This window comes from Macrobrachium rosenbergii, chromosome 50 (assembly GCF_040412425.1).
Source record: "Macrobrachium rosenbergii isolate ZJJX-2024 chromosome 50, ASM4041242v1, whole genome shotgun sequence".
Taxonomy (NCBI): Eukaryota; Metazoa; Arthropoda; class Malacostraca; order Decapoda; family Palaemonidae; genus Macrobrachium; species Macrobrachium rosenbergii.
In genome coordinates, this window is record NC_089790.1 from 11,295,001 (window position 1) to 11,320,604 (window position 25,604).

General features: G+C 33.2%; 1 protein-coding gene across 1 annotated transcript in view; it reads left to right on the forward strand.

Moving 5' to 3' along the window:
* The window catches only part of LOC136832599 (serine/threonine-protein phosphatase 6 regulatory ankyrin repeat subunit B-like), a 713,268-nt gene that overhangs the window by 158,589 nt on the left and 529,075 nt on the right, over positions 1-25,604 (forward strand). Inside the window, exon 4 of the mRNA XM_067093780.1 lies at positions 22,131-22,270. The gene's annotated coding sequence lies outside the window, so the exon portion shown is untranslated. The remainder of the gene's footprint in view (positions 1-22,130; positions 22,271-25,604) is intronic.

A 25,604-nucleotide genomic window follows, 5' to 3' on the forward strand; every position in this document is an offset into this window, starting at 1 on the left:
AACAATATTCTTTGGAGTAGTTTAATAGCGTCTGTTGAATATTCAGTATAAATAGATGATTAAAAAGAAAGTAAAATAAAAGAAGCGTGAATGATATTCATAATGTTAATATTGTATGACAGAATGAAGATAAAATCAAACCCTTTTGTTATTGAATAGAAAACTTATGTAGGAAATTGGTGTGAAGATAAAATCAAACCCTTTTATTAGTGGAAAACTTCTATAGGAAATTGGTGTGAAGATAAAATCAAACCCATTTATTACTGAATGGAAAACTTATATAGGAAGTATGTGCGAAGATAAATCAAGCCCTTTTACTATTAAATGGAAAAATTCTGTAGGAAACTGGTGTGGAGATAAAATCAAACACTTTTATTATTGAGCGGAAAACTTCTATAGGAAATTGGTGTGGAGATCAAATCAAACCCTTTTATTATTGAGTGGAAAACTTCTATAGGATATTGTTGTGGAGGTAAAATCAAACCCATTTATTATTGAATGGAAAACTTCCATAGGAAATCGATGAAAATGAATGATATGGATATCCAGAATATCAATAAAAGATATTCCGTGACAGAAATCAAATAGAAATGACACAAGGAGAAGACGAATGAATTGGATATTCCAACAGAAGGGGACTAATGCAGGAGTTGATCCATGGGGAAAGCGAACAGCTCAATCATCGAGCGGCTAAAACACATTTCTTTGGACAGAAGTGTTTGGAATATATGGCTGACGACAAATTGGTGACGGGATGCGATATTTTATGATGGAATGTTTGGGAATTTATTAAACATATTTGGATGGTAAAGATCTGGGAATAGCTGCCGAAATGCGTTTGCATATATTTTTCACATTTATGGAGCAAGGTGTAATATATGATTTTTTTAGAGTAATACAGCTAAGTATACTAAATATTGCCATTATTATATAAGACATTTTGAGTATGGGGATTCTTTTAATTATTCCCACTTCTTAAGTTCTCTTTACTCAGTAGCCAGCATACTCTATTTACCAGTTTTTGTCAGAAGCAGTTGCCTGGCGTTCATTATTATGCTTTTATTTTTAGGTAATCAATTTTGCAGTAGACTCTTTTTTAAACAGATTTCTTTAGAAATCAGGGCTGCATCAGAAATTAGTTTCTGTATTATGCTCTTTTATTTGTCTTAATTATTCCTTTTTCTGTGGGATATTTATTATACAGGATCCCCCAGGGTTTCCATTGGAAATGTGTTCAAAGGACTCCGTTATCACCAGGAGGGTAATTTGCACACTCAAAATGGCAGTCCAGAAATGTCTGTCCAGTGGAGACTTTTACCCAAGTATAGTTCAAGGACTTTTTTTCCTTACTCCTGAACCGTCTGCTTATGTCAGGTGTGATGATGACAGCTTCAAAAAAAACTATATATATATATATATATATATATATATATATATATATATATATATATATATATATATATATATATATATATATATATATATATATATGATCAGAATAAAATTAGCCTTCATAGAGAACATTCAGGAAATGCAGTATCCTCTAGTATACTTGTGAACAGATTACAGAGGAAAGCTTACGTTTTTCTAGACGACCTTGTCAATCAGATTTAGGAATGGCAAATGAACTATGCTTGAAATGACACCCTCGTCAGGAATTCAGTGTCCTCTGATATACTTGTGAAAATATATCATTTCTCAGTGGACTTTGGCGCGCTGTTTCAGGTACATAGAAAAATTGCTACATCTACAGCATTTATTTGTCTGGCTAGACAACAGTTCTCGAGATACAGCTTAGTTACTGCAGGAACTTGAAGAGTTTAATTTTCTTGAAACTTAGATTTCAGTATGGCATTTTACTTAAAAGTCTTGAAAAAAACTTATTTATATAATTCATTCTTCATATTATTACTGTATTTGGCAGAATTGTAATTTGTAAACTGAATTGCCCCAGCAAAAGTACAATTTTTTTAGCGATAGTTCCTGTGTCAGGATCAGTGAAAAAGAATAGAGATCAGCCAGGAACTTTGACTACTTTTGCATTTTGCATTTTTGTAATAAAGATATAATAGCTTCAGACTCGTTCGTATTTTTTTTCGAGAATAATCCATTTGAAATGAAAATAGAGTATTTTTTCTTTCTGTGAACCTATATTTCGACATCCCCTTTTCGTTAATCAATTTTTAATTAATGCATTCAGTGCATCTAATTAAAATAAACTATATATTAGTCATGTTTACAGTTATCATTAAATGGTGTTATTTTTTTGCCAACGCTTACTTTGGCAGTTTTATAGTAAATTTTTCATTCCTCGCGAATTGTTTCTTGAAAATATCTCCTATACCATATCAGTGTTGCCGTGGTAGTAAAGACTTTTGGAGGCCCTGTTATCCTTAAATCAATATTAGCATCCAATAATCTTTTTCAGTTGCTTCTTGTACATTTAAGAGATTTGATTTTCACTTACCATCAGCAATAATACAGGCATTACTTTATTCGCCTCGGGTGAGGAGAATCGTTATTGCAGAATGACAATAATCACAAAAACGGTATGTTACTGTTTTGTCGGCAAATTTTATAAGTCAGGGTTATCAGATATTGCCAGTCCGTATGTTATTCAAGTTTGTCAGAACGCTGGTTCTCTTGCCAACCAAGTTTGTCATGTTTTGTTGGCTATATGAAGCAAATTTGACAAATTGTTCTCATTTGGAATGACACTTAAGTTTTGTATATTGCGGATTAATATTATCATTACGCTTCGATGGATGATATTAATGCGTATGCCAGTCAATTTACACATTTTATGGCTTTTCTCAGACCAATTGGTCAGGTTTCGTTAATTTTATGCTATTGCCGTTTGCGACATTTGAATGATTTTTATTTTGATTTCTGTCAGAGTTGTCATATTTACGTGATTTTTACGCCATACAAGTTTATCACAGTAACCCGATTGTCATGTCATCTAAGAGTGTCAGATTTTAGTGATTATAATGTCACTAAACTTCCTTTAATCTTGCTTTTTCATATATCGGCTATGTTCGGCCCACATTGCTGAATCTCATGTCAGCCAGGATTCTGAGATTTTCCAAGCTTGTGTTCCGCAAGTTTGTCTGCATTTGCTGATTCTTGTATGAACCAAGATTGACTGATTTTTCTGAAATCTGGGTGTTTGCTTATTTATCGGGAACTTGGATTTTACTCTCAGAGCGGAAATTGACAAAATCGCTTCAGAATTTAGAAGTCATTACGCTAATATAAGGACTAGTTTTAAAACGCTTATATAAGGACTAGTTATAAAACGCTTATATAAGGACTAGTTATAAAAACTCTTATATAAGGACTAGTTATAAAACGCTTATATAGGGACTAGTTATAAAACGCTTATATAAGGACTAGTTATATGTTTACCCTCGAGGTAATTCGTATTTGACTATAATTATCTTTCCTGCTTATTTAAATGATCGGTCGGTAGCTTTGTGTGGACTGACAGTCACAGAAATGTCCTTTACATTCGGAAAGTTTGTGGGTGTAAAGTTGAATTACTGTAACATTTAAAGCTATTTCTAGGTATTGTGATCATGGTTGACTTACAGCAGGAAATTGCCGATGAAAACACTACAAAGGTTTTTATGTGTTGGTCCACGGTAGTAGCTTTTACAGCTGATTGATTATAATTAATTTAGTCTTATATGCACTGCAACTTAACAATGGTATTTTAAGTACTATTTTAAAAGACGTCAAAATCACCGTTAAATTGAAAAAAATTGTTGATTCTGCGGATGAATTTAGCCAATGATTTGTAGTGTTCTTGCAGATGAAATCAAAATAGTCATAAGAAATGCTTAGAGATATGAATAGTGTAAAATTATAAACAAAAATAACTCAGTAAAGTAGGGAATTAATTTAGGTGAGATGATTTTACGGCAAAATCGATGTTTGTTCCAAAAACATTTCTAAAAGCAAAACGCGTGATATCAGTGGAATGTTTTTTGCAGAGAAAAAATAAAATCCACGTTCTAAAAAAAATTTTTTTTTAAATTGCCAAAATAATTTTTTTCGTGCTTTATGCACACGATAAGTAAAAGTGAGTTTCGATCTCAAATATTTTAAAAATGAAACTGGAGAATGTGAGAGTGATGAAAGAGTAAGGATACCTCCCAGTTTACGGCTGAAGGAACTTAGGGAAAGTATGCGACGAACAATTCCATCAATAACGTACGTAATTCATTCACTTTTGCAGCGTAAGGTCCATCCATGTGCCTCAAAAATTTGCTGACCAGTCCCAACGGAAATAGAGATTAAATCCCAAATTCTGATGAAATCTTAACGAAGGATATATTCGTGACAAGACATTTATATGGTTGAAATCTTTACCCTTACGGGTTTCATTATGTCGAATCAGAAAATGCTCTGTATTTTATTTCAGAAATGATGATAACAATGAGAATAAGTAACTTGGCATAGTGTCTCCATTTAAACGTTACAGAAAATCAGGAGGATTTTGCCCTTTGGGATTCCTATGACTGTGAAGATTTTAAGGATGGCATTTAGTTGGAATATTTCCAGTTTGCCATAAGGAAGTTTTTCGCGTCTGCATCACGTGATGTAGTCATGCCTGATAAATTACGTGTCTCTCCCAAAAAGGAATGGATGCTTGCAGTGTACAAATGATTCAGCGAAAAGCGGATTGGAATGTATGTTATTGAATGCAATTAACTTGATGAATTGATAACATGGCAAGGTATGAGTATGGTGTATTTATTTATTCTCTTTTTTATTCCATGTCTCCATAAGCTTTAGAATATGTTTAAAGTGACTGTCATTTCTGACGCACTGTAGTTGATACTTGAAGTTCATGTATTAATGCCTATCTACAAATCGCTTATGCCACTTCTACGCTGTCTTCTGTAGTATGGGCCATTTTATAGTAGTTTTATTTTAATCACTAACATTTTCTTGTTAACTGAACTTCACTTCCGTACAGTTTCTGCGAATTTTTTTTTATCATACTGTTGGGTAAAGGAATTGTCAAATCGGAGTGGTTGTACATAATTCGAAAAACGAACAGTAATTTTAAGAAAATATTGGTATGCTTTTTCAGGCTCATCGGGGGAAAAATGGTTTGATGAGCTATATAGGTAGATTTTGGTTCATCGTGTCCATACGTTCTTTGTAACTTGTTTTTTTTTTTTTTTAAGTTTCTGAGGCAATAGGACGACTGAAAAATACCATTTTGTTAACATGACTTCAAAAACAGTAGAAATAATGTGAATATGAATACTGACGTGATATTATTAGTAGTTTCTGAGGGTTTCAGAAAAGACTTTTTAGAGATATTGTCCGAAATGTGATTTTATAACAAAGAAAGAAAAAATAATGATGGAAAACATTTCTATTTCTCTTAAATTGAGGCCTATCATTAGGCTGGTGTTCGGCTTAAAACTTGGAAGATTTTATTTTCTATATTAGTGCAACTACTGTGATGTTCGTCCCTGCTGTGTTAAGATTCTGTCTTACATAAAGCTGTTGGAAGATTATATTTTTTTTATATCAGTGCAACTGCAATCTCTGGTGATGTTCGGCAGGGATTTATTTGCTGAATATGCGACCTAATTATTGAGTAAGCGGGAATAGAGTCTTTTGGTTAAACTTACTTTCTAGTTAAAGTGTTGCTGTAAAAAAAAAATTTCAGTATAACTAGGACGAGATTTGTCAACCTGGTTTAGTTTCGAAGTGTCAGTTTCAGTTAAGTATGTGTAGGAATGCCAGAACTGTATGCTGGCTTTCATTTTAAATTTAAAACTGTTCTGAATAATACGAATATTCTGTGAGCAAGACCAGGATTGAATTAATAAGTATGAATACTTTGTCTTAAAAATGCAAAATTTTTATTAGAAATATATATATTTTTTTCATTAAAACTTCATTGGAAAATACTGACTTGAGAAATACATATTCAATCGTTGCGAGTAATTTTTTTTTGTTTTGAAGATAACAGCGCCGTATATCTTGGACTTCTAACATACAAATAACATAACATAAAATACAGTTTGCAGACATCAAAATGAAAGAAAAGAAATTATTTCTCAATCACCCAAATGCTGTGATACTCACTCTCATTTGTTTTACTCACGTACACTTACCAACAAATATATAAAAATAAATAGCATGATGAATAAATATTTATATTTATTGCAATCAACTGTATCGATGTAGTTACGCACACATTCATTATGTAAATATTTATGTATAAAATTAAGAAATTGGTACTAGAATATGTCAACAGTGCTGTGAGAATTTCATAATTACCTAGTTACTGAGAGCAGGAAAGAATGATTGACTAATAATGAAGCTCATTAACATTTAATTACGAATAAGGTGTTTTTATATGCGTTTGCATGACTCCTTAAAGCGAGTTGTTTGGTTCGCTTCTCTATCTATTACAATTTTTGAGAAAGTTCAGCAGTTTTAAGTCCCGAAAATGATTGGAATCTACAATGAAAGATATATTTGCCTTCAAAGATTTATTTATTTATGATGTTAATGACGAAGAAAGAGCTATATGCAGGTAAAGTACATATGCGTAAAATATTTTTTTAGTGTTTGAATATATAAAGAATTTCACTTTAGTATTTGTAGAACTGGAACTATGAACGTGATTTGTTACTAGGTGTTTAGATAGAATGCTCTGAATTGCAGTTTCTTGAAGGAATGTTGTGTTGGATGCTTGTGACCTGCATTACTAAGGCACCCTTTAGTTGAGGTCTTTTGGGCAGATTTCTGACGTCATCTCTTTTTGAGTAATAGGGGCCAGCAATAACAACAGAATTTTGTCAGAATGTCTTGATTTTCGTTACAGAGTCGGGCATGGACAGTCGTTCCCCTTCCTCAATTTATTTGCTAATTATGACGATATCCAGTCCAAATCATATGAATATGCCCACTTTTGAGTGCAAAATGTGAAAACAAAAACCCTATAAATGCTCAGCTGCAAATGTCTACGTCAGTCAGACTTTCAGAGCATTTGCAGAGCAGTCTCTGCGATTTTGATGTGCGATATTTATGTTGAGAGAGGTTTTCCCCTTAACTCACACAGCAGGAGCTACCCCATCTGCTGAGGTGCCTCCAGCCAGTGTAGTATCTTGCTCATCATAGCTGCTTGCTATCCAGGTTGCATTGCGATGTTAGGTATCAAAAGGCTTTTTCAGTAGAGTTGTACAAGAGAAAGCCCCCATCGTTGTTGGTGCTGTGAGAATGGTCTCCTGTCGGGTAACTCTTCAGCAGATTGCAGACTTCGTCGTTTTCCTTCATTGAAGCAAGCTTCTCTCCGACTCTGTTGTGATGGGCTATTGCTCATCCTTGAAGCAAATGTTCCGGCTGAAGGCAATGGAACTTTGGTCATCGTTCTGTTTTGTCTATACTTATGGGGTTCTTTGATATACAGCCTTGCCCACTGATGTATAGCCTTGCCCACGCTGTGAACTCAGGCCGCCGGAGTAGGATGACTTGGTTTCTGTAATGTGATTAAGAGTGCACTCTGAGCGCCCAGGTGACTGTGCAGGTAGAGATTTCACCTTCTAAACTCTTTTATTTGCTAACCTAAGCATCGGCATAATGCCTGTGGAAACTTCATAGACTTTTGTACGTAGTTTAGCACGCGTTGAGTTGGGCACTTTCATTTACGTTCGTTCCTGAGTTTGTGGAGAAAACTCCGTTCCCAACTAGAGAGTTTTGAGTTTCTCGAGCCCCTCCTTTGGGACTTTGTTGGGGATGAGCCGGTAGAGATATTTTGTGCCCAGTAAAATCTTGCAGTACTATCAAAAGAGAACTCTCCAGGTTGGAAATAATGTAGGTAAAAATCCAAATTTTTCCTACTTTATGGCACACGTAAATCAAATTCTGGACTATGGAAAAATATAAATATTGGCTTTAGTTGAATATATTTGTAATTTCTTTACCTTACATAAACATATCTGTAAACACTATTTTAAATTTACTAACCATACTTTTATGTTCAACTGGGTAAAAAACAGTGTCTTTGTCCTTACATATGATAAAGCGTCTTCTATTAAGAAAGATTCAAGTTACCGAAACGGCAGTTTTGTCGTTCCTCCGTTTGTTAAATTTGGAGTGATTTCTTTCAATTTTATTTTTAGGTAGTTAAAGCTTTCATGTCAAGCACCAGCCGTTTTCTCTTGCGTTTATAGCTGATTGATTGATCACTCGGGAGTAGGTAATTTATCCCCAATATTGCATTAACTTCATGTTCCATGGATGTTGTAACATTCCACATTTAATGCTGCAAAAAAGAATCTTCTCCATCCATTTCTTTAGAATTATTATTCGGTATTGAAGCATGTCCTTCAAATTGATGGCAACATACAAAAGCCTTAATTTATATGATGATAATGATGACTGATTTTAAATCGATTATCTTATTTCTAATATTGCTAGCTGATTGCTGTGGATACTAATTGTTTCATTATTGTATTTGTGAAAATAAGTTTTAGAAAATTCCGTTATCATAACTCCAGCGCTGATTTGTAAGATGCTTTAAAGTATGATAGCAGAATCATATGCATTTATTTTTATATTTATGTATCTCTTATATTTGGCTCATTATGTTCTTTCTTGTTTACAATTAGAATTTCCAATTTGCGAGCAAAATTCCTATCCAGAAAGAATGTTAATATAGTATGTGTTGTTACTATAGGTCTGTACAATACACATTCATTTTAGTTTAAACTGTCGTCTTCACTTGTATTGATTTTATTAAAGTTTCCGTCAACAAGATCGCTTCATGACAATAATTAGTTGTTTTAAAGTTTTTCGTAGAATTACGACTAGTGAAAATAAATTACTCTGCGCCAGTTTTATTAATTCATAATCTTATTAAATCACTAGTGACGTAACACTCTTCTTGGGGAATCGTTTTCCACTCGAAGAATGTAGACTAGACACTGTTTTCTCGGTCGGGGAATTTAATAGGGTTTTAGTTTTTTGGGCTTTGGTAATATGATAATGGCGGAGAATATAATGAGGAAAATAGTTATGGCGACAACAGCGATGGCTGCTGTAATTACAGTGAAAAAAACGTTCGCTGCAAAATCCTTGCTGGATGACTTTTTTTTTTACGAGTTGAGATTAAGAAAGTATGGGGAAATTTTAATCTCTCTCTCTCTCTCTCTCTCTCACACACAAAGTAAAATAATAATAATAATAATAATAATAATAATAATAATAATAATAATAATAATAATAATAATAAAAATAAGATGATGATGATGATATTAACGATTGGTTATGAAAATTGTAGTAGAATTGCAATACCCTATGTTGTACTGGCTCTCCTTTAAAGAAACGTCAAGTAATGTGTTCAAGAAAGGTCAGTCCACCGTGGGCTCTGACTCATTTAGATAGAATGGAGTTTGGGCTCAAATGAATCGGTTGATTTGGCCGTGTGAATGCCAGTAAACAAAATGATTCTTGACATCAATATCACAGGGAGGTAAAACCATGTTTACACTACCTTAAATAACAAAGAATCATAGTTATAGAGTTAAATTACTGTATAACAGTCACTTGCTAGATATTTTTCAGTGCTAGATTCCACCTTGCAGTTGGGCGTGAAAGTGGTTCAAATAAAAGAGCAATTTGTTTTGCGAAATTTCTCTGTCAAATAAAGACAAAAAATGGTCAAATATCAGCCGGGAGCTTTCGTTACTTTTCCCTTCACATTTTTATAATTAAAGATATCATCGCTTATCTGACTCTCGTTCATATTTGTACAGAGGTAATCCATATGAAATGAAAATTAGTATTTTTTTTCCGTCTGTGACCCCGAGTTTCAGCGTCCTCTCTACGGATATATTTATAAAATTCATTTATATCATTGAGTGAATCTGACTGAAAAGAAATATATATGTAAGTAACCTTTACCGCTCTGATTATATATTTTCATCGGTGTTAACAGCCTACATTTTGCATTATGTTATATATTTAATCACTTCCCTGGATTTGCTTCAGTTCATTTTCCGAAGTATTCCATTCTGTAACTTAAAAGCGTCATTATCCTTCATCAAAACGAACGTATTAAAATTCCTGAACTGCTGAACAAGGGTTACCATGTCGCTGATATCATGATAATAACTAATTTTGTAGGTCCTTTTATCCCAACACTAATGTTTGCATTCAATTATCTTTTATCATCACTTCGTGTACGTTTATAAAGATTTGATTTGCACTTTCCGTCAAAAATAATGCAGAAATTAATTCTTTCACCTAGGGTGAAGGGAATCATGGCCGCCATCTGACGGCAGGTATGATATGGTATTTTTTTCATGTCAGCAAGTGTTAGAAGTCAAGTTAGTCAGATTTTACGGACATGTCAGTCACGTTATCAATTTTGCAGAGTGTCATGTCATGAGGGTTTGAGAGATTGTATGGTTGTCAGTTTATATTGACAGTGATGTTAAGTTTGTCTGATTTAACTGATTATAATGTCATCCGAGTTTGTCGAATTCTTCTGATTCTTGTGTCCCACAGTTCTGTCAAATTATGTTAAAATTTGGCGGTGGGAAGGTTTTGCAGGATTTAGGTCAGTTCCTTAAAATGAAAAGACAAAGTAACATCGCTCAGCCATTAAGAATGATAATGTTTTTATTTGAACTCCTTTAATTCTCTTTGCATCAGTCTCATAGACTTTGTGCCATTCTTGTCAGGCTGTCATTATCTCTTTTTATCATTCAAGTGATGGTCGACCACTCTCCATGCACTGATGTTCACAATAATCTCGCTCATTTTTAGCGAAGAATACTTCTGAGAAATTGAAACCATAATTTTAAAGCTCTGTACCAAATGGCTTCCATATTCTGGTATCTTTATCAAGTCTTAAATGAAGTGTATCGTTGAAGGCATAATCTTCTTTTTCCTTTTTCATTCATTGCTTGATGATTTTTTTTATTAATTGTTCAGTTTAATTGTGTCTTCTTTCTCTGTACTGGCCGGACCTGAAATTCCTCTCTGTATATACGGTCCTCTTAAGTTTCAAGATCTAGTGAACGTCCTGTATTCATCCGAAATATCCTTTGACAAAATTAAGATGTTCCTTCTCAAAAGAAGTATCAAAATTTTAATTACTGTAATGCATTTCAGAGGTTGTCTTGCACCCATCTAACGGAACGGTTTTTGTGAAAATTGAGACTAAATCGTTACAAAATTATTACGTTCTCGTGAACCACGTGTTCTGGTCATTTTATTTATATTTTCAATACTTTGACCGTCCTTGCTGCTGAAAACCTGTCAATTCTTTGCATAAAACGTCTCCGTGGCCCCTATCATTAAGTTTTGGGTGAGGAAGTGGTCTTTGGTAGGTTACAGTGTTTTAAAAACGACTGCAAAACTACGGCGTGTTTTATCTGCAAATATCCATTTCATGGACATTCACAGGATTGACTCATATATTTTACTATAGATAAGAAAAGCATAAGAAAAACAATTATTATTTGTCATTAAGTAATTGAAAGTGTCACGCTTGTCCATTCTCTTAACTTAGGCGTTAGTTGCAAAAGTATTTGTTTGACCGTGAGAGACTGCTTCTTCAAGCTGTATCAAAGTAATGCAGCATAAGAATTTATATTCGTTTATACTAATAATCTATGAATAATTTACGTCGCTTGTCTTTATATTTAACAGCTTACCAAACCTTATTTCATGATAGAATTAAATTAAACCTTGTAGAGAAAGGTAGAATTAAATTAAACCTTGTAGAGAAAGGTAGAATTAAATTAAGCCTTGTAGAGAAAGGTATGCGGGTTGAACGAAACCCCATTTTCCATTCCTTCATTCCGGAAGCATTTAAGGTCACGCAATTCCATTGGAATTCATCCCGAATAACCAGGATGCGGAGGGAAAATTATTGATCCTCTGTATTGGAGTTTCATCAGCCTAATAGACATTCCCTTCCACCTGATTTTTATTTCATTTTTTCGACATTTTTCTTTCAAGTCAGAGTTTTGCGATCTGCAGTGGCCACGTTTCTTTTGTTGGTCTTTCTTCCGTTAGAGGGTAAATTAATATTTATTAATAATTATTATTGAAGTTTCCTATTGTATTTTCTTTTATTATGACTCAAAAGAGCCCTGTTTTGGGAGTTCCAAATTTCGTTATTATTATTATTATTATTATTATTATTATTATTATTATTATTATTATTATTATTATTATTATTATTATTGTACAAAATGGCTGTCTGATGCCGTTGAGTTTGTATTGTAGGTTGTCAATCTTAATGGCATCCATACGGCCATTCTTTACAATGAAGTTTGTTTAAGAGAGGGTCTTCTTCCGAGTTATTATTATTATTATTATTATTATTATTATTATTTATTATTATTATTATTATTATTATTATTATTATTATTATTATTATTATACTGACTCATTTCGTTCGCGGAAACTTTTACATCAAGCTTACAATTAGAAAATTTCTGTGACGAAGGTAACGTAAAATACCTCCCCTTTTGAATTTTGCTGAAAAGTGAACAAGTGATTCTTTGGGACGGCTAATGTAAATTCATTATATCTCGCGTGTACCATTTGCCTTACTTATGGTCAATAAAAGTTGGTAAATTGACGTATGCAAATTATGCTGTAGAAGCCCAGTTTAAATAGCCTTGAGGGTGCTGGGGTATTTTTTCAATTATTTTGATATGTAGGTTACCATTTGTGAAACAAATTGTATCGTGTAGAAGAATGTGCTGTGTGGTAACACTGTTTGGAATGACGTCTTCACCACACGATATGGCAGTCATATTGCGTTTTGATCAGTACCTAAAGAGATCCTCCCCAGAAAGGCCATAACAAATTTAGCCTTATTTTACTGACAGCAGAAAATTGGAAATTTGGCATCAATTAGCTCTTAATACGCTAGTCACGACTCAAAATTTGTTAAGTATGTGTGATTCTGAGACTGTCCGATTTAGGTAAAATTTTATATAAAGTCAACTGTAGCTGAAGCACAGCGGATTATGCAAAAAGCTTATTGTCACATGGTCGCGTGTACAACGCAAGCACATATTTCGGCACTAATAAAAATAAACTGAATGATCAGGATGCCTTTTTTCAGCTAAATTATTTTCATTGTGGTGTGTATGTATACTGAGTTCAGTACTATATATATATATATATATATATATATATATATATATATATATATATATATATATATATATATATATATATATATATATATACTCGATGTATATATATATATATATATATATATATATATATATATATATATATATCACTTTATTATACAGTTGCTCTGTGCATTAATACAATTACTAACAGGACCTCATTAAAACTGGATGGTATCTATTGGAGATATTTACTCTATAGGACTAATAGTCCTCATTGTCAGGTAACCGTATATATATATATATATATATATATATATATATATATATATATATATATATATATATATATATATATATATTTATATATATATATATATATATATATATATATATATATACATGTATATATATATATATATATATATATATATATATATATATATATAATAAATAAAGTTAGTATACCTTAGTTTAACTAGACCACTGAGCTGATTAACAGCCCTCCTAGGGCTGGCCAGAAGGATTAGGTTTATTTTACGTGGCTAGGAACCAGTTGGTTACCTAGCAACGGGACCTACAGCTTATTGTGGAATCCGAACCACATTATGACGAGAAATGAATTTCTATCACCAGAAGTAAATTCCTCTAATTCTTCATTGGCCGGTCGGGGAATCGAACGCTGGGCCAACAGCGTGCTAGCCGAGAACTCTACTCACCCTCCAATGAGGAACTATATATATATGTATATATACACAATATATATAAATATATATATATATATATATATACACAATATATATATATATATATATATATATATATATATATATATATATATATATATATATATATATATATATATATATATATGTGAAGAGCGAAAAACTATACATATCTTACCTGGGCGTAGATGCTTGGTTATTGGATTAAATCATATCCTCTGTTTGACAGTCCTGTTTGTATAGCCCTTGGGATCTCCGAACGCTAGTACTACCACGTGAATACATGGTATTGACAGCTTCATTGACTTATTTTTCGAGATATTCTCTCTTATCTTTTCTTGTGCTCGGTTTGCTAGACGTGAGTACTAAGTGTGTTTTACATGGTTTTTTTTCATCTCCCTGCTGAACATTTTCTATTTGTATCTCAGGTCTCATTCGATATATAAGTTTTCCGTCTTGTTACCAAAATCACATTTCTTCGTATCCAGAGACTGGTGTAAATTCCTAATGTTAAGCCTGTCCTCATTAATTATTGCACATTCAAGAAAAGTTTTCTAAAACTGAATTAAATTTGTCATAAAAAATATAGCCTCTACAAGAAATTTAACTGTGTTACTGTAAATACTCTATCAACTGTCTGATTGGATGCGTTCAGTTTCGTATTTACTGTAGTGTGGCGAACGCAAATTGAAGCTTATTGTCGACAACCCTACCTCATTTGTTCCAAACATTCCTCAGCGTTTTTATCTCTCTCGCTTAATGGCACTGGGATCTCTTTTGTTTCTTGATTACCATCTGGAGATGTCAGGGTATTTTTATGGATGTCATTGTGTTAGTAAAAATCACTTCCAATTACAAGATTATTTGCAGCGTATAAACTAATGAGTCGCTTTCCATTTTCGTCTGTATTCTCTCTTCCAGTTCATTTTTGTCCGTTGCATCCGTCTGGACTTCATTGTTCCAAGATTTTTGCTTTATTATCGCCAACAGTTCTCATATCTCTTTCTGTCACCCCACTTCTTTGAAGACTTCAATCATTGCACAACACCCATAAAACTCATGCTGTGCCGAGAAGCCAATTTTGCTGAATACGATGCGTTTTCCCTCTTATTATGTTGATTTTATAGTCTTTTGTATGTTTTAAATCCCTTTAATTAGCTTTGTTCTCTTGGGATACGATCATCCTTATGGTTTCTGCAGCCTCTTATAAAGTCCATTTTCCACATAGAAAACGGTTGACATTGACTAGATTAAAAAGACATTAGGCACTGGATTGTATTTCTATTTAGCATAAGACACATTGTAGTTCAGTGTTCATAATCATAGGGCCAACCAAGAGCTCAAAATTATTATGATTTTTTTTAAAGCTTGTGTTAGCACCTTGGTGTAACTACAGGAAGAGGAAGAGGGTTTCTGCTTTGCGCATACTAAACCAGTTATCTAGGATAATTGAGTCTTAAGTCTTTTTGCATTCGTATGTAATTTGCATTGCAAAGACACGAACACAGGAAGCCAGTATCACATGGGATAGCAAGCTTTCCGGGTTAACATGAAACATTGTTGATAAGGATAGAAAATTAAAGTCAGAGAGTTCTTACTTCCCTAGTTAATAAGCCAGTTCCTAATTTCATTACAGCATAACAGAAGTACGAAAAATGTAGCATCATAGTCATAAGCTTTCTAGACAGTTGTGTGGAGGAGTCCGAGATTGAATGAATAAATCGCCAACTTTCTGTCTCTTCACAGTTTGCCATTTCGTTTAAGAGTGCTGTTCTGTTGCAGAACTAAATGAAGAAATACCGACTTTAAAATGTAGATTCTTAGTTTTGCAATTTCTTTTCAAGACTTTCGCAGTGTAATTCGGTCAGTGTGACGGAATTGTTTGTAGGATTCTGATAATATATATATATATATATATATATATATATATATATATATATATATATATATATATATATATATATATATATATATATATGTGTGTGTGTGTGTGTGTGTGTGTGTGTATTATTATTATTATTATTATTATTATTATTATTATTATTATTATACCAGTATTAACAGACCAAAAGCTATATCATAAGCAATGACAAACTTTTTCTCACTTACACTCACCACGGACAGATAAGTAGGTAAACATGTGGCCTGATGAATAAAAATTTATAGCCATTGCATTCAACTCTGCGGTACTGATGTATTTATGCTCTCACATTCAGTGGGCAAATAGTGTGCCAGGTTCAGTAACTGTTAAATGAAAATGTCAACAGTGCTGTGAGAATTTCATAATTACTCCGTTATTAGAAGCAGGAAAGAATCCCTGAATGGTAATGAAGTTCATTATCATTTGACCTCGTATAATAACATTATAATTACGAATTGTATAATTTATCTGTGTTAGTCAGATTCGGTCTATCACATCGTTTTTTGTTTTCGGAACCACGACCTTTGTTTCCTTAAAATCTTTTTCATTTTTAATTATTTGTTTATTTGGTTTGGGAAGCTTTATATTATGACAGTGTGTTGAAAAACACCTTCAAATATCCATTACTTGAGCGTGAAGCTTTACTTAAGAGTTAAATCCTCAGTTATGTTGCGTTATTTGAACTTTGTTATCTACGCCTCACAAAATTCGGGATTTTATTTTCTACGAATTATCATCTTCATAAATCAACTTTTCCTTTCTGCCGCCCTGTACTCTTTGTGCTTGAGGTTCTGTCTGGTCTTGTAAATTAATCTTCTTTTTCTATGATTACCCTCGGCCTTGCTAGAGGTCCGTCTCCCACTACCTCCATTGCTGTTGCTTTTCTGGTGAACTGTTCCCCAATCCCTTCTTATCCACAGCTCATAAGCAATTAATGAAGTCCACCATTTAATAACTTACTCTTGTAATGTGAGATAATCTTGTCAAGTCACCTGGCTACAAAGAATATTGAATGTTTTAGCAATGAATTATTTTTAAAATTTAACTTAATTATTTTTTCAATCGTTTTTTAATGAGTGTGAATGATATGCATGTAGTTGTATGACTTAATATGTACGTGTCACTGTGAGTTGTTAATTATGGTAATATTTTAATAAAAATTCATATCTCCGCAGCCCAAGCGTTGGCAATATGGCCATAAGTTCATGCATTCATTCACGTAGGAACTTACCCTAAGCGTTATTTTCAATGCATTATCACAAAATGTCTTTCTTGTTGTTGCCTAACATTATCATTATTTCCTCATCAGGTGTGCGGTGCCTTCTGACAGATTTTATTTAATGCAGTGGAAAAGATAAAATGTATAAAAGATCTTTTTCTAATTTACAATGTCTTTTTGTTTTCGAGAAAGTTATATATATATATATATATATATATATATATATATATATATATATATATATATATATATATATATATATATATATATATATAATATATATATACATACGTGTCATAGACATTTGGACCTGTCCCCCCCACTGGCTGTCGGCCTAAGAAACAGGAGATCAGCGCCTGCCCTATGAGCCTATGGAGGCCCAGGAGGACTTTAACTAACATTAATATATATATATATATATATATATATATATATATATATATATGTGTTTGTTTTATAGACAATTATATGTTTGTTTTTGATACATATATATTATATATATATATATATACAGTATATATATTAATTAATTAAGCCTATTTAATATTGGCCTGCGGATATATGTTGTTTTATTCTTAATTCACCTAGTACAACTCTGTACTCCATAAAAAAAACTGGGAAGGTAATGGTGTACAATTACTTCTCCCATAATCCAGCTTTGTTCTCCGAACGATCGCTTTTAATCGTATTTGGCTCCTTTCCAAAGGGATTTAGTCGTTTCCTTTATTAGTTAACGTTGGAATGATTTCTTCCCCTGCTTTTTTTTTTCGTCCTAGGTGGGTGAACTTTCGACCCAATAAATCAGGTCTTTTATGGCTGATCGATTGAACATTCGGGAGCAGATAATTTATCGCCAGTACAGCTCCTTCCTAAATGTAGTAGCATTCCGCATTCAGTGATGTAGAGACGGTCTTTTCTTAGTTTATTATCTTTCACTTTTGTCGTTGAAATATACTTTTATCCTTCTATTTGATAACAGTAAGTGGTAAAAGCGATAATTTACATATATCACACATTTCTTGGCACCTTTCATATTGTTGTTTGTTTGATTTGGCCCTATATTCCTTTCTTTCGTTTGCCATTTTCATGTATTTTAACTTTGCTTATAAGTGATTACCCTCAGTACTGACTGTACCGTTTTAATGAAGAAAAGTGAACAAATCACTTTTGTTCCTTTGTGGCAGAAGCCACCTTCAGCGGTACAATCTCTCTCTCATATTTTTCCAATGTCTTGAAGAACTCAATGCTTTTAAAATGTCTGACTTAAAACATAACAATCTATATTTATTCATTTGTTTTACACATGTATATATATATATATATATATATATATATATATATATATATATATATATATATATATATATATATATGTGTGTGTGTGTGTGTGTGTGTGTGTGTGTGTATGTGTGTCTGTGTGTGTGTATTTTACTAAACCAGGGGGCTATGCCGTGCATATGAGATTTTGAATATTATTTAATGTTTTGTTTTAAAATAATTTCCATCATCTTTTTAGAAAGAATAATATAAGGTTTTGATTTACTCATGTCTTATGCCCATTACCACATGAATTCTCGTAGGTTATATACGTAAAAGTATTTTAAAGATGAAGAAACTTGTTCTGTCACCAAACAATTAATCTAGGTTGCTGCATGCTAAAACGGCATTCAAACTAAAGCTCTGCTAATTGGTATACCAATTTTCTCTCCGAGCCCAATGAATTTGAGTCTTATGTCTTCTAAAGAAGGTATTACATTATTTCAAAGCAGTTTACTTCATTCAGCAAACATGTATTCTATCACAAAATTGCCCTTCATCATTTCTTATTTTTTCTTTCATGGTTTTTTTGTGACAAAGTTTCAACTCTTAAGAATTATTAGTGTTACGGCACTGGCACAAAAGTACAATAAAATAGTCTAAGTACAGGCCACTGAACAGTGCCTGTCCATTCAGTACCGTTTCCATTGCACTGTTCCAAGTCTTTATCCTACTGCCATTTGTTTAAACCTTCAGCCAGATTTCTTTGGTTATATTGCTGTCTATAACATGCTGCTTGTGATGTCATGCTACTCATGGAGTTTCATGCCTGTTAGTAATGAAAACCGGATCAGCCGTGGATTTACACTTATGAATAATTTACCTTCAAAATAATCATGATGTTTTCCCCCAAGTTATTTAACAAAAAATATACACATAATTGTATAGCAGCTTTACGAAAAACTTTTCCATTGTAAAAAAAAGAAAACAGTCACTGACGCTTTTCCTCTGAGGCATTACGTCGTGTTGGCAAGACTTCCGGAAAACATGACTGTTATTAAACTTCAAAACTTTAATTTTCAGTGGAATTCATTAATGGTCGTTTGGACGAATCCAAAAAATGTTTACGACCAAGATAGGAGCTCGTAGAGCAGATAAAAGTCCCAAAAACTATCAGAAATTGAATGAAAAATTTGTTACTGTATGCAATACGTACTCATTTTAAAGGTAGACCTGTAAAGGGAAAACCCTTGTGCAAAGGTTTATGTGACTTTGCCGTCGAAAGTGATAGTCACAGGCAGATCTTCGTTCTTGTTCTCCGTTATTTTTCCTCTTTTTCATCTGTATGCAGTAACAAGGGATATTAAAGGCACTGACTTATCTCATGTACCAGTTGTTTATTTACTTGTTTATTTATTTACTGAACTAATTTATTGATTCTTCCTTTCCACAATATATCATTGTAAAGAGAATAATCCAGGTATGTTACTCCCTTTCACCTTCTCTTTAATCTGCGTTTTCAAGAGTCAGTAGTCTGAACAATGGCAGAGACATATGTAAACATCCCAAATTTCAGTAAATGTATTTTAAAAAGCACAATGACAAGTAAAATTCCTTTTAAAAGGTTGTTAATGCATTATAAGGAATAGCAGTAGATTCTTAGATGAAAGACTGATTTTGGGTGTTGCTGTCGATTTGTACTTATTATTAAATTCAAGTTTTTCTTTACATTACTGTTTGAAGATGGCTTTATAATAATATTTTGCTGCTTTCATGTTTCTCATAGAACGATAGCAAATGGGGTCATTATGGTTTTTAAATCTTTTGAAGTGATATTTTTCATTCAACAATTATCTAAGAAAGATAATTAGAATTTGCTATCTTATACGATAGGCGGCTAATAATAGTTAGAATATTACCAGTTCCTCTCATAGTAATGTAGGAAGATATGACTAAATACAGCTACTGTATAACGAAGCCATAAGTAATTGTTAGAACACTTTACTCATTACTATTTATCATTTATTTACTATTATTACTTATATTACTGGAGCCTCGATGGCTCAGTTTAGAACAGACTTTTAGGTCTGGCAGGGTTCAATCCCGCAGCCGACTGTTTATCATTTACTATCCGTGTAGACACCCCGGGATTACGTATGTAATCAACGGATAGGTTTGCTGAAAGCAAATTACAGATTCCAACATCTATAAACATGCCACTCTTAGAATCTTCTCCTCGAATGAAAGCTGCGGATATGGAACTGAGTCTAAATGTCAGGCAGGGCAGCCGATCGAGGCTACGGCCTACCCACCGCCAAATCAAATCAAAAAGAAGGCATCGTGCTTACCCCATATAAAAATGGGGAAAAAAAAGCACGTTAAAACGAAGAAAAAAAAAAATTACTTATATTACTACTCTTACAATCTTATTGAATTCTGTCTCTTTCTGTTCTCCTTTCTCATAAATTGCAAACTCTGGTAACCAGAATTTTTGTATTCACTAGACTGTGATATTTAAAAAAAGGGATTCAACCCTTTTTATCAGTAGTATACGTCTAGCAACTCTCTCTCTCTCTCTCTCTCTCTCTCTCTCTCTCTCTCTCTCTCTCTCTCTCTCTCTCTCTCAACAGCATTTCCATTACTGAATGACCAATTGGTCTCACGAGTGTTGTTAATTCACATTTGAAAGTTTTCTGAGTTTTAATGCATTTTTTCCGTACAGGATAGAACAGAGCCAGTTACCTTGATTAATGAGAGGGACAAGAAAGTGAGAGAGGATAAAGATAGAAATATGAAGCGGGGAGGCTCACCCTCCATTTTTAATGCCACTCAGAGCAGTTTATTTTTATGGCCACCAAAATTCGTTTTATTTTTTATCGCTAAACAAAGCGGGGTCCAGTATCCCGTCTGTATGCAAAAAAAAAAAAAAAAGGGGCCTCATCTGATTTTAAAATGGAAGTTTGTTAAATCTTATAACAGAAAGTATAGGGGTAATGTCTAACTTTCTTGGTATAGCTTATTGCAGAATTATATACGATCTTATGTAACCAAACGTTCGTTGTGTATATTGACTTTTTAAATGGAAAAGGGAAAGAAATGTGCCCATAGTCCTTGTGGTTTGTAATTTAACAAAAATATGGAAAATAGTCTACAAAGTTTCTGATTTGTATTTGTTTTTAACATTTCACCTGTCTGACTATTGATTCAGCTTTCAACTGACATTTCAATTATATATTATTTTTGTATAAACCCCGAGTAAATTCAGTGAATTATTTTTCATACACACGAAACGTATGAAATCTTTCTTGTATAATGATGAAGCATAAAATGGCATTTCGCTCGCCCTCATATTTATTTGAATTAGTTTCCTGCGCGAGATTCACTCCATACATCCTTATCACCCTCGTTGTCAACACAACGTATTATTGATTAAAATTATCTGGCTCGGCTTCATTGCTGTCTCGAGATCCAGGTGTGTTTCAATTTGAAAATATAAAAGAATGATCCTAACTCAGAAAAACTTTTATGATAGTATCCTTTACTCAAAAGTTACTTTCTCTTTTTGGTAACGGAATTTTATGTTTTAGAATGTACCCGCACTGGCAAACATTTATGTGACTGAGTATTATTTGGGTAACTGCCCAAGGAAAGTCTTCAAAGTATGAACTGGCCACTGATATTTCCAAAACAAGAAAGGTTATTTTAGCGACTAAGGTTTCAGGTTATTTAAGTTGCAATGCATCTAATCTTTTGTGTGTAAACAGCAAAAGTTCATAAAAACACAAACTGAAGTTGTAGGCTTACAATTTCAAAGGTTTTGACTATGCATCATAACAGTCGTCTACATTGTAATTACTTTTTTCCCGCAGGATTATTGATGTATACCTGTCTGAGTACACCTGGTATAATAAGGAGCTCACTACTGTATAGGGAGACTTCAAAAGTCATTTATAGTTTTCTTCGAGACTCAACTGGCTCTGTCCGTTATTCAAGGAGCAACTAAGATCAGGTAAGTAAGAAGTTTGCTTTGTTTTTTTAGATTACATCTGAAGCAAAGTTTGTTTTAAAGGACTTTAGTGTTTCGAGCACTTACTTGATGGACAGAAGGCATTTTTCAAGGACAAGAGAATTTTACCGAAAATATTGTTCAAAGACGCAACAGTAAAAAGATAAGATTTTAAAGAAACAGGAAGGAAGCTCACAAAGGAAAATATTGACATTTATGATTTGCACACATCTGACTAAAAGATTATGACCGTAAATTTCTGCCTGGTCGTTTTGGCATGTGACATTTGTTCAGACTATGAGAGCTTCAAAAGTTCACAGTGGTACGCAAGTTATATATGGTAGCTATCACCTCAATTTTAAAACATTCCTTGAAATAATACTGTCATTCAAGGATTTTACTCAAGGGAAAAATAGAATTAGTTGTATTTAAATAAAAATTTGCATTTCCAAGTGATGACAGACACAATGCCGACAGGTGACCTAGGAGAACTAGGATCGGTGGGCAGGAGGATACCTGGGGTTTATACGAGTTAGTAGGTCGATATCTTCTTATTTACACAGTCCAAAGGAAACCTAACTTGATGGCCATGTCTGAAGATGATATGTGGGGTTGATTCCATAGTACCTGTCTACTGCATCCTCCAGTCATGAGACTTTTGATGAGATAGTAATTAAAAGTGGTCAAATTTTGGAGGGCATTCGGTCGTTTGTAAGAAGCCAAAGTCAAAGAGATAGTACTCTTGGGTGCATATTGTGCAGTGCTGGCATTCAGTGATTATTAACGAATTCAACTCAACTAGACCAATTTCAATAATGAAGGTTGTGTAACACGTTAGGAAAGATATAACTACATAGAAATCCCTTAAAATCAGACTAAAGGTAAATTATAAAGATTTTATTAGATACGTTTGTTCGTCTAGCGGGAGGAATCAGAGTGAAGGAAGGAAAAGGCAGGACGTGTTTGATTATGTCACATATCCATCATTAAACACCCACATGAATACGCAAATCGAATTCAGTTGTAATTGGCTCTCGAAGTCTTTTTAGATCTTCCAATAAGCGATGAACATCCGTTTCCATAGCAGTGCAAATACTGTTCCATAGCGCTGCTACCGAGGAATGAAGCCTCTTTTACCATACGCTGCGGAACTGGGGAACCTAATGAGACATTTTGAAAAACAATTAGTACTCTTATGCAAGTAGCCTATGCAAAGCAGACGGTAGCGGAAGTTTCCGGTTGAATGCGGCCTATGGAAGAGGACCAGAATATATTCCGAGTGTTGTCAGCCGTTGTGACGCTGAGTGAAAAATTGGAAGAATATTTTGGTAATCCCTTTCAACAATTTTTTTTAACTTAAATATCAAAAAAGCTTGCTAAGTTGTTGTCTTGAACTTTTTATGTTTACTTATATTGTAATTTTTATTATGCCTCTTTGGGTCCAGGTCATCATGGGAATCAAAATCTTGGCAATGAACTGTTCATTTATTATCACCTAGATTTTCTGTTGATACAGTTGGAACGTTATTCTGCTTAATATATTTATTTTAATGTTAAGGTGTTAATGTAAAAATTACGTGGCTATCAAATATGGACCCGTTGTTTCAATGAAAACTTCCATCTTTAGAACCACGACTTTCTTCAAGTAATGTGATGCATTAGTAAATTCAGCCTTTTGCAGTTTGCTGCGAATTCGGAACAGAATCTGTCATAAAAATGACCGTAGTCTTGGACAGACCAGATGCTTCTGGGACAGCTTAAACATTCCATTTGCTGCTGTGAACTCAATTTCGATTTAAATTTTCGCAAAAAATTTTTCACGGCGTTGTTGTTTGAGATTTTGTTAACATTTCTTATGTTCTTATACTCTATCATTTCCGGTTTCATGATTTTAGATCGCTATTTTCATAGATGTAATTAACCGGTAGTTTATTCATGTAAGGTATATTTCATCACAAAATATTTAAGTACTCTGCAAAGATTATCATCATAAAGCATAGAGCGATAGCATAGAGCGATAGAAGTATGAGTTCGCATTTCATGAATATGGTAAACAAATTTCCAGAAAGAAGAGACTTCTGTATACAGTAGAATTTTTTTGTATACTTTAATTTACCACTTTTTGCCTGAGAGGAACAGGGAGTAAATTGGATTTTGGAATCATAGGAATTCGTCCGCTAAATGTTTATATTTCACTGGCCTTGTATAATACTGAAAAGCATCATGTTTGGAAACTATATATATATATATATATATATATATATATATATATATATATATATATATATATATATATATATATATATATATATATATATATATATATATATATACATACAATGTTATATGTAAATAATATATATATATATATATATATATATATATATATATATATATATATATATATATATATATATATATATATATATATGTATGTGTGTGTGTGTGTGTGTGTGTGTGTGTGTGTTGGTGTGGTGTAGTTTAGGAAGTACTTTTAAAGGCAGTTAATTTCAGTTGATAAGGTTACTCGTTTAAAGAACAAATAACCAGAACTTGAAGCTCTTTTTAGAAGTATCATCCCTTTACCTACAGCATTTATAGTATCGTTTCACTGTGAGGAAATCGTAATGTTGAGTAATACTGATTTTTCTTTTTGGTTGGAGTGTTCTGCATTATGCAGTATTATCAGCCTCTCTTTGCCTGGAAGACCATTAGATTTTTATTGCTGCCATGTTTTTTGTGTGAGCGTTAGTTTGCAAAACACTTTTAATTATTGAATTCATATTTTTTCACTACACATTTTCCTTTTATAGGGGCTGGTGCATTTCTTTTAATACATAAAGTTGCTAGCTCTAAGCATTTTTTTTTAACCTGACAGCGACTACTCCAGCGGTCACACTTTCATGTACCGTGAAGGAAAACTCATAGGAAAAGTGTGGGGCCTAACTTCCGTAGAGAATAATGTACCCGTCCTGTAAAAAACAAGACTTTAATAAAAATCACGAGAAACCATATACAAGGGGAAAATGTCATTTCCGTTGCTGGGCGGTTTTTGGCAAGGGAGTTTTTACTGAGCCGAGTAATTCTGAGTGTGGTGTTGTGTACAAGGTATGTGAGATGCCGACCGGGTCGGTGTTACATTGTTAATTCGTTTGAACCGGTATGAAAATTATATTGGTAATTTGTAATAATTTCCTTGCATTCCATTTTACTTCGTTAGTTTGTCTTCGTACTCCAGTCCAACTCCCCTCCTTTCTTAGTTTTCTGTAAAAGAAAACTATTGAGATGGCTATTTGTCTGTCCGTCCGCACTTTTTCTGTCCGCCCTCAGATCTTAA